This window comes from Diabrotica virgifera, chromosome 7, assembly GCF_917563875.1.
Source record: "Diabrotica virgifera virgifera chromosome 7, PGI_DIABVI_V3a".
Classification (NCBI taxonomy): domain Eukaryota; kingdom Metazoa; phylum Arthropoda; class Insecta; order Coleoptera; family Chrysomelidae; genus Diabrotica; species Diabrotica virgifera.
Window position 1 is genome coordinate 178,530,679 of NC_065449.1, and position 10,731 is coordinate 178,541,409.

Here is a 10,731-nt window from a genome sequence, read left to right on the forward strand (position 1 = left end):
ATATGAATGCGTGCATGTATGTGAGTGTGAGGGTTATACACCATACGTACGTACATGTGCGTTTTTATATGTATGCATAAATATATGTACTTTGATATTGGCTTGATTATTAACTTTTGATTTAAATCAGACCACTTAACTAACTCTGTTTTTTTGTTATTTGTAGCATTTAACTTTACTTTAACCGGGACCTGAAGATGCTGTGAATATTGTAGACAGCGAAATCGGTCGTCAGTTGTAAAATAAATTGTTTGTGAGAACGTCTCTCTTTTTTCTTTACTACAATAGTATGGACTCACACATGCAACCCATTCAGATTTTTTAAAGTTTGGGGCTTTGTGGGGCCCCGGGCAGCTGCCCAGCCTGCCCCCCCTTAAATCCGGCACTGGTGATAGAGCAGAAGGTACTGGGTTTTTTCTGTGATGATGGATAGACTATGGAAATTAATAAATGGAAAAATACAGATATAATTCTGAATGACCAACTTGACAAACAGCTCCCCACTCCTCAAATTATTCAGTTAAGAGACTTTAAAATGCGGACACATAGTAGGTAGAATAAATCACTTGAGAAAGAAACTCTCCCGAAACAGCTGTAGTAACATTAATTTGTAATAAATTTTGTGACAATAATGAAAACAAAACTTTTAAAACCCTCAAATATCTGTATAAGATATTTACATGAAATCAATGATTTTTTTACAGATAGACTGGTGTAAGTATTATAGTTTATAATCATTTTAATGCAAGTTGACAAAACAGATGGTTGGAATAAACCAAAACTACTAAAACAACGCGTAAAAAATCTGGTTGACTGATCTATCATATTCAATAAACGATACATTCACCAACAGCTGGTTTTTGAAAAAAACTGTAATAATAATAAATCTAGCTATATACTAAGTAACCTTCAGGTCGAACCGTATGTGTGTGTCTGTATATTTTGCCACCCACGTATTTTGCAAAATGCCGCTTATTCATTACTGTTTACATAATTTCAAGAACTGTTACCTTAATGCAAAACTATTCAAGTAATTCCTTAACATTCCACCACAACTTTAAACAATTAAACAAAGTCATCGTATGAAAACATACCTTCATCTAATTTTAACCCAGCACATTTAAAGACTACCTACCTATACTATTCATCATAATATTCAAGTTTACTTTGCTATATGTAATGTTATCAGAGACTATATAAGTTGTTTGATTTAAAAATTTTATGTTATAAACCAGAACGTCAAGTAAAACATGTTATGTACTTTGTCGTTATGGCTTAAGAGCATACAGTAGCGCGTCATCAATATAACTTCGGGAGATAGTATCATACCTTTTTTCGTAAGGTCTGCGAAACTTTGGCAACAGTTGTAATCTTTGACATTATCTAAGATCAATATTTTGACAATTATACTCATAGGCTAAATGGAAGTAATAGAAAACAATTTTGTTAGTAAATAAATATTTATAAAGATAAACCAAAATGGGTGAAAATTTTATATTTAACATAGGTATTTGCACGAAATAATAATAATAAATAATCATTTCGTTGTGAAGCGAAACAAGAGCCGTCTCTTGTTTCAAACAAAATTAACTCACAATTAACAATAATCTATTTATTCAAAAGGCCAACAACTTCGTTCTATTACACAAAAATATAATAAATTAACTATAAATAAACACTACTTTCCTATGAAACAACAATAACGAATTCTTAAAATAATACACTACTGCACTGAACAGATATCGATAAAGATAACAGAACAGATAAGAGAAAATCTGACGCAGGTTTGTCAAAATAACAGTGACAATTTCTCTATGTTGCCTAATTAGTTATTAGGTATAATATGTTCGATTTTTTGTTAGAAATAAAAAATTAGTAGGTCCAAAATTACACAAAATCTAGACATGGGTAAAAAAAGTTTATTTGAAGAAAGTGTTTTTTGTTAATGGCGGTACAGGCTCGTTTTTTTAATATTGTATTTAATGACAGAGTAATTTCCACATACTAATATCTTTCTCAAATTGGGCTCTGTACCGCCACTCTTTATTATATTACGAATACGTGTGCCAAATATCTCGACAAAATATTCAAAATTACAGCCGCAATCTTGGACCGCGTTTGTTGCTACCTGTTGATCGCTACTGTATCCTCTTAATAGTCTACGAAATTAAGTTTTTCTCAGGACATTTCAATAGCCAGCTATTTGACGAGTTTCCGATACTATATATGTTACGGTTGACGTCCGAAATCAGGTTAATCTCAATATTACCCAGTTAATATCGAGATTCACCAGTCTAGTTGGTTAATGTCCGAAGCTATGGGCCATTCCACGAACATACGCCTGTTTTGGATTACTTCGACAACGAATATTTTACTGTGCATTACTGTGCAACATAAGAAGAAAGAAAGTAAATGGCGCTAATAATTATTCCAATAAACAATAATGTAATTTGCAATTTACTTTTGTTCTTCTTATTTTGCACAGTAAAATATTCGTTGTCGAAGTAATCCAAAACAGGCGTATGTTCGTGGAATAGGGTATAAACGATCTTCAGCCTTCAATCGGACATTAACCGGCTAATCTCGACATTAACACATGTGTCTTGTTAAAGTCCACATTGTTTTGTTGCGTAATCAAGTGGCATTCGTGCAAGAAGTATAGTTATTTGAAAGTGAAAATTTAAGTATTCAATATGTCCAATCAATTTAAAGACCGGTTTTACGAGAATCTTGATAAAATTATTTCCACAAAAAGGGATGACAACAGGGCCTAGATTCCGTGCACTGTAGATATCTACATGTCGCTTTCTATCGATATTTGAATATCAAAATATTTGAATTTTTAGCTTTAATTGAATTATTTTCTAGTTTTGCTAGGTTATACTCTAATTGATAAACTAGAGCAAAACTAGAAAATAATTCAATTAAAGCTAAAAATTAATATATTTTGATATTCAAATATCGATAGAAAGCGACATGTAGATATCTACAGTGCACGGAATCTAGGCCCAGTGCTTATTTATCTCGTGAAAAATATGATTTAATTTGTAATCAAGTGAAAGAAGCAAAACGACAAGCTAAGAAAACAGCGTTGTCATATCGACGTTTGGCCAAATACGATGTAGTGAATGTGGCAAATCATTTCAAACTTATTGCTCCTTTGCAAGAAGGTAAGGAGAAATTTTTATATTACGTAAAAAAAAGAGGAATTATTTGATATTCTTTATGAAGTACATTTAAGTATTGACCATGGAGGAAGAACAAGAATGTTAAATTTTTTAAATGATAAATTCAAAAATATAACACAAGAAGTAGTAACACTTTTTTTTATTTTACCGGCACACATTATTACCGGCTGCAAAAATTTGTGATACTGTTAGATTACCTGTCCTCGATGTTGATAGAGGACGAGCTGATGCAAGGAATATATTAGGCGTTGTTATCACAATTGAAGACAACATGTATTACAAAATTGGGACAGAAAAGGGCACATTACCACAGTTATTTACAAGAAATCAGTTCGGTGTATACCCATACACCAACAAACAAGGCAATTTATTTACGCTGATGATACAGCGGTGGCAGCTCAGGGAAGAACCTTCAATGAAGTCGAAGTGAAACTGACAGATGCCCTGGGAGACTTATCTCTATACTATGATAAAAACCATCTGAAACCCAATCCCACAAAATCCCAGGTATGTGCTTTCCACCTGAGAAATAAGCATGCCCGAAGGTCGCTGGAGGTGGAATGGCGTGGTCAGGTGCTGGAACACAACAAGACGCCAAAATACCTTGGCGTCCGTCTGGATAGAACTCTGTCTTACCGATACCACTGTCAAGATGTCAAGAAGAAAGTAAGAGCCAGAAATAATATCATCCGCAAGCTAACTAATACAAAATGGGGAGCACAACCACACACTCTCCGCACTTCTGCCTTGGCATTATGTTTTTCGGCCGCGGTGTTTGGAGCACCAGTATGGGCAAACTCTGCTCACGCAAATAACGTTGACGTGGCTCTAAATGAAACGGTCCGTATAATATCGGGTTGCCTGAAACCGACACCTATCGAAGAGGTATACCCCATTGCTGGAATTGCTCCACGACCTATCAGGAGGAAGGTCACGTCAGAGATAGAACGGAAAAAGCAGGAGACGGACCGAAGACACCCCTTATATGACCACCAAACTCAGCCAAGCAGACTAAGATCTCGGAAAAGCTTCCTGAAAACATCAAGATCCATCCCCGAAGCGCCAGAGACGCGCCGAATACACCTATGGCAAGCGTCAGCTACCGCGACACATTTTCCTCCCTCGGAGGAAATGGCTGCTGGACACAATTTACCGTATCCGACTTGGAAAGCTCTAAACAGACTAAGAACCGGCGTTTCACGTTGTGCTAGTAACCTGAAAAAATGGGGATACCAGGAGGACGATACCTGCGACTGTGGCGCGGTTCAGACCAGCCGGCATCTACTATCATGCACAGAGATGAGAGAGACCTGCACAGAACAAGACTTAATTATAGCAAATGACAGGGCCATCTATGTGGCCAACCATTGGAAATACAGAATTTAAAGTTGTTGGTGTTCCGGACACGGAAAGTAAGTAAGTTCGGTGTATGTCCGGCTGCCCTTATTGCTGCCGAAAAAGTTTCAGTTGTTGGAAAATCTCTTCGTGAGATTGCAGCGACTTCATCTCTATGTGGTCGTCAAGGATACCAAAGATGCTCGTGCAAAACTAAATGTGGTTCAAAAAAGTGCTGCTGTAAGACAGCTAATATTTTTTATGCAACTCTAAGTGTCACGGAAGTTTGTCATGTTTGAAAAAATATGTAGCAGGTATTTTTTATACAATTGGCAACGTTGTATTATTTTCTAACACATTATTCAACATTAACCAAGGAGAATAGTTAAACTCGACATTAACCTGTTAATGTCAATATATCTGAATTTCGTACGACATTAACATTACATTTCGGTTAAAGTCAAGATTAACCGGTTAATGTCGAGATTAACCATTTTCGAAGTTTAACCGTAACATATACACATACCTATCCTATAGTAAGCAAACCTATACGTTTTCAGAAATTTCGGAGTGGTTTTTTAATTATTAACAATTTCAGAAGATGGCACCACAGCATAATAAACGAAACCAGCAAGGACACTCCCTGATGCCGCCTTTGAAGTTGAAAAGTACAGGGTCGCCATTTTTCGCGTAGTACATCTCAGTGGTGATGTGATGATGTGTTGGTTCATCAGTGTTGCCGATGTCACCAACTTTATTACCCGTAAGAGATTCTTTTTGAATAATTTCTGGAATTTATGCAAAAGATTAACAATACAATCGCCATTCATCGTCAATATTTTTTGTTATGTCCCAATTATTGACATAGTTCCCACAGGCATACGTATAAAATTATGTTAAAAAATATGAATGTCATAAAAGTTAAGTAAATCTGATAATTATGTACAAATCGGCAACACTGTCGATTTTCTACATTGTCTGTACTACGCATAAAATGGCCGACGATCTGCGCAGTAATAGTGCGCGAACTTTTCCCGCCTACTAGTGTGTCACTGCTGTTGCGTTTTCTATGCTGTGATGGCACTTCTTCAAGTGCCATCCCCGCTACTAACTACTGAGGTCGGCAGTCATCATAGTTATTCGGACTTAGTGCGGCCATCCACGTTCCGGTATACCTGTGCAGGCGAGAGTACACACACGCTACGGTAAACCTGAAGATTTTAATTCAGTTGAAAAATGACAAGCCACGATGACTCGATTGCTTTAGTCGGTTTGCTAGTAGCTATAAAGTATAAAAAGAAGCGAAAATACAAAATTTTGTAAAAAGATTGGCTTATAAAAAAATATAGATATACAAGATTATTAACAGAATTAACTTCAGATCCTTCAGATTACAGTAATTATTTGAGGATGAATGAAGAAACCTACTAAAAACTAAAAAACTGTTGTCACTTGTAACTTGTAACTCCTCTAATTTCATTCGCTTCCGATTTGACATGACCACACACCACACATATATTTGTCACCAATTAGCAATTGTATGCAAAACTAATTACGAAACTTACTAAAGAAGACGACTGACGCGATAAGGAAGTCAAAACCTGTACAGGCGAACCGGAGAGACACACACACGTTCCGGTCAACAGGTAGAAAATACTGAATTTCGATTTTTCTCCGATCGCCTGCACAGGTAGCCTACCTGTGCAGTTTTGCCTGCAGCGTCTGGTACACACGTTCCGGTTTACCTGTACAGATTTTTACCTGTACCAATAAGAATGTATTTTACTGTAATAATATATAATAATTTTAATGTATTTACTGTACCAATTTACTTATTGGGTGTCCCAATAAGAATGGCTCTCGGCCATATCTCAGGAACCGTTTATAGTAGAGCTTTGAAATAAAAAATTTTATAACAAAAGTTGGCTCAGGAAAAGCCTGGAAATTATTTTCATAATTGTGGGTCCACCGCTAGAGGGCGTAATTGAATATCAAAATTTAAAAAATCTAAATTTTACAAAATTTTCCTAATAAAGAGGCACTGGAAATCCGATTATTGTATTCTTCATCAAATTCTGCGCATATTTGATTTAACAAGTTTAACTCTACCTTTGCAAATAAGAGGTGGGGGTGAGTGGGAACCTTGTTATGAAAAAATGGCTGTAAGTCCGGTTCTGCTAAATCAAATTTTGAAAACTGGGTCTTGTTGAAGACAGATCTTTTTCTTCAATGTAAGCGTGATAATTTTGAACCATCCTAATAAGTAATAAGCCAGCTGGGAGGCGTTATTTAATTTTTTTCAGAAATCTAGTTTTCTTTGGAAAATATTAAATACAAGTATGCATTTTTAATCATACTTTATAAAATTAGATTAAATTAGCAATAGAATAGCGAAAACCGCATGTCGATACCTTTTTTCTATCTCGAAGATATCTCGAGAAACGTGTAAATTTTATACATAACTGTTACTATCACCGGTAAACTAAGTTAATGAAAAGTAGTGTGCTGTGGAAAAAAACAAAATAACATTTTCCAGATGTCAACGTATAAAATATAATTAATTAAAACAACAATATTAAGAGAAGCAATACTATTAAAATTAAATATAACACAGAACAAAAAGAACTACTTAGTGACGATCTAAATATTCAAATTGTTGCACATCATACACTACTCTAGAATACATTATCCAGAGAATACTAAACGCCATTCAAAGCATATCGAGAGCAGAAATTGAGACTGCTGTTCAATCTACTCTTGAAAGAGTAAATGTTTGCAACGAAAATGATGGGCAAAAATTTGAACGTTTATGTCATCACTAAATAGTTGTTTTTATTTCTTTGTAATAGGGCTTTTCAACGCTTCTCATTTGTTTCGAGCCTCTGTCATATGCCGTATAATCCGTGTATAATATTAATATACGAGATATGAATGAGGCTCGAAACAAATGAGAAGCCTTGAAAAGACCTAATATACGTTGAGAGCTGGAAAATGTTTCTTTGTTGTTTCCATAGCACACTACTTTTAATGAATTATTTCGTTTACCGGTGGCAGTAACAGTTATGTATTTAAATTTACACGTTTTGTAAGGTATCTTGAGATAGAAAAAAGTTATTAACATGCGGTTTTCGCTATTCTGTTGCTAATTTTGTCTAATTTTGTAATATGGTGTTAAAAATGCATGTTTGTATTTAATATTTTCCAAGGAACACTAGATTTCTGAAAAAAATTAAATAACGCCTTCTAGCTGGCATATTACTCAGTAAGTTGGTTCGAAATCATAACTTTTACATTGATGAAAAAGATCTATCTTCAACAAGACCAAGTTTGCAAAATTTGATTAAGCAGAACCGGACTCAGCCAGTTTTTTATAACAAGGTTCCCACTCACCCCCACCTCTTATTTCCAAAGGTAGACCTAAACTTGTCAAATCAAGTATGCGTAGAATTTTATGAAGAATACGACGATCGGATTTCCAGTGCCCCTTCATTAGGAAAATTTTGTAAAATTTAGATATTTTAATTTTTGATATTCAATTACGCCCTCTAGCGGTGGTCCCACAATTATGAAAATAATTTCCAGGCTTTTCCTGAGGCAACTTTTGTTATAAATTTTTTTATTTCAAAGCTCTACTATAAACGGTTCCTGAGATATAGCCGAGAGCCATTCTTATTGGGACACCCGGTACAGATTACCTGCACAGGCAAACCTGTGAGGTATACCGGAACGTGGATGGCCGCACAGAGACGGCTGCTCTGAAAAGTTCATTTGATGTCCATCCATACCATTCTCCCAGGTTGCGCAGCCACGATATTCTGCGTCTCCTTTTGCTTCTTTTTCCTTGAATTTTTCCCTGCCTAATCAATTGGAGCAAGTTGTATCACTCTCCACGTGTAATATGTCAGATATTCTAATTTTCTTGTTTTGGTAGTATTTAAGATTCCCATTTCTTTATTCATCTTTCTCAGAACCTCTTTGTTTATGACGTGTTCTGTCAACGATATTTTCAGAACTCTTCTGTACACCCACATCTCGAATGTTTCTAGATTTTTCATTGATGTCCCATTCAATGCTTTTTAAATGCATTGTGTGCAGGTGTAAGTTCCTCTTATATTAGTTGAAAGAGTGAACAATTAGTCTTGGAAGGGACAAATAAAATATGAAACTAACTTATCATATTTATTTAGCATTTAGCCATAAAATGAAACTTAAATATACAAGCAAATCCTGCCTATAGCTTTACAATAAAAATATGATACTTATTATGGCACTGTGGAATTGCTTGCTAGACGTTTAGCACGTAGTTGGCTCCAGATGATGTAGGTGTAGGTCAGTGGTCGGCAATCTTATTAGCCAAAGAGTCAAAATATGAACATTACAAGAACTTAAAAAAATTTGGGAGACAAATCTGCTTGTTCAGTAAAATTTTATTACACTAAATAAGTAGTACTCTAAATAAAACTAGGGGGTTCAGCCCCATCCGGTTAAGATAGTGAAAAATTTTCCCACCGACATTCCAAAAATAAAAATACCATGCTGTTCTACATGAAAAAGTGTTTGACCAAAAAAATTTTTTACCCCTAGCCCTACCAATAAGCCCCCAAGGAATTAAAATGTGATTTTTCGTTTTTTGGCGATAGCTTCTTAGAAATCATCTTAGAAACCTCTATTTTCTTTTGTGTTGTAGAGTTTTTTATTCCTTACATGGTATTTGTTACAAAATTTTTGGCGTAAAATTCAATTTTTTTTGGAATTACACTTTTTCAGCTTTTCAGCTGATCGTAAACATTTGGAATACCATTCCAAGCATTGAAAATGATCATGTCTTCCTCCTCCAGGTCATTCAAACTACTTATTGTGTTGTGAACGAAGATCACATTTTTTCTTCTCCATTATTTCCAATTCAACATACAGACGTTCGAATTTAGAGTGCCATACTTCCTTGTTTTTTAAATCCAGCAATTGTATTTCAATGCTACCAATGTCAATTTGAAAAGGAGAACATTTCAATGTGGTTATCGTAGCATTAAGAGGATTTTTGAGAAATGCTAAAGTTTGTAAATGATCATTTATCAAAATAAGATGTAATTTTTTTCCTACCAATTTTTTTTAATGAAAATATCATTGCGCTTTCCGTGGATATTTGTGCCAGAGCCGCACTTAAGGAGCAAAAGAGCCACATGCGGTTCTGGAGCCGCACTTTGCCGACCACTGGTGTAGGTAGATCTTAGGTGTTTGCGATTTAAGTAGCTGTTGTGGTGTAGCGGATTTTATGGTTTTATTTTATCCAAGTAGTTACATCTATCGTCGAAGATGTGTTTAGAAGGCTTCAGAGAGTTTTTCCCGGAAGACTAAAAAACTAGAATGAGAAACTATGTATTAGGTAGGACATTGAAAAAGATTCCTTGGCCATGCCGTCGGAGATTTTAACAAAATTTAGTACAATTTTAAGAAAAATATCAAAAATAGCAAAGTGGCAAGGATCAAATGAATATAACAATTATTTAGTTAAATTAACAAAATATTTTACATGCATATACCTATTATTATTAATATTGAACATAAAACGTGGTTTTTTAGAAAACTAAGGTTATGTATAAAGACGTAAAGTCCAAAATAATTTATTATTCTAAATGGGAATAAAAATTATAAATATTATTCTAGTCCAAAATAATGTAAAAATTATTAGTAGTAATTGCATAAGAGCTCTAAAATTGTATATTAATTTTAGAGATCGAGTGCAATTTGTTGTGATTATTTCATGAATAAAACTGTTCAAAACCAAAATTTTATTGTAATTTATTTATGTAAGTACAAATTAGTACAATTAAACACACAGTTGTTATAAATATTTGACGGTTGAAAGTCATCACTTTTATAATTTTTAAAACATTAATTGTCATTAATGTCACTGAATGTATTTTTTTCATAGCAACGAAGGGCATCTGACGTTAATATACTTGACGACTGGAAATTATCAAAAATTATCAGTTTAATTTTTATTTATGTAGCTTTCTATTGGTCAGAATCTCCTATGAATGAAATAATCACAAGAGAGTAATTACACAAGAGCTCTAAAATTATCGAATTTTTCCCGAGTGACACTTTGACAGTTTTAATTTGTGAAATTATGTCAAAGTGTCACGAGGGCCAAAATTCGATAATAATTTTAGAGATCGAGTGCAAGTTGCTGTGATTATCTCATGAA

At 34.5% G+C, this 10,731-nt stretch overlaps 1 pseudogene; it reads left to right on the top strand.

Moving 5' to 3' along the window:
- The first annotated feature begins 3,366 nt into the window (after nucleotides 1–3,366).
- Nucleotides 3,367–4,908, top strand: LOC126888679 (uncharacterized; annotated as a pseudogene).
- The last annotated feature ends 5,823 nt before the right edge of the window (nucleotides 4,909–10,731 follow it).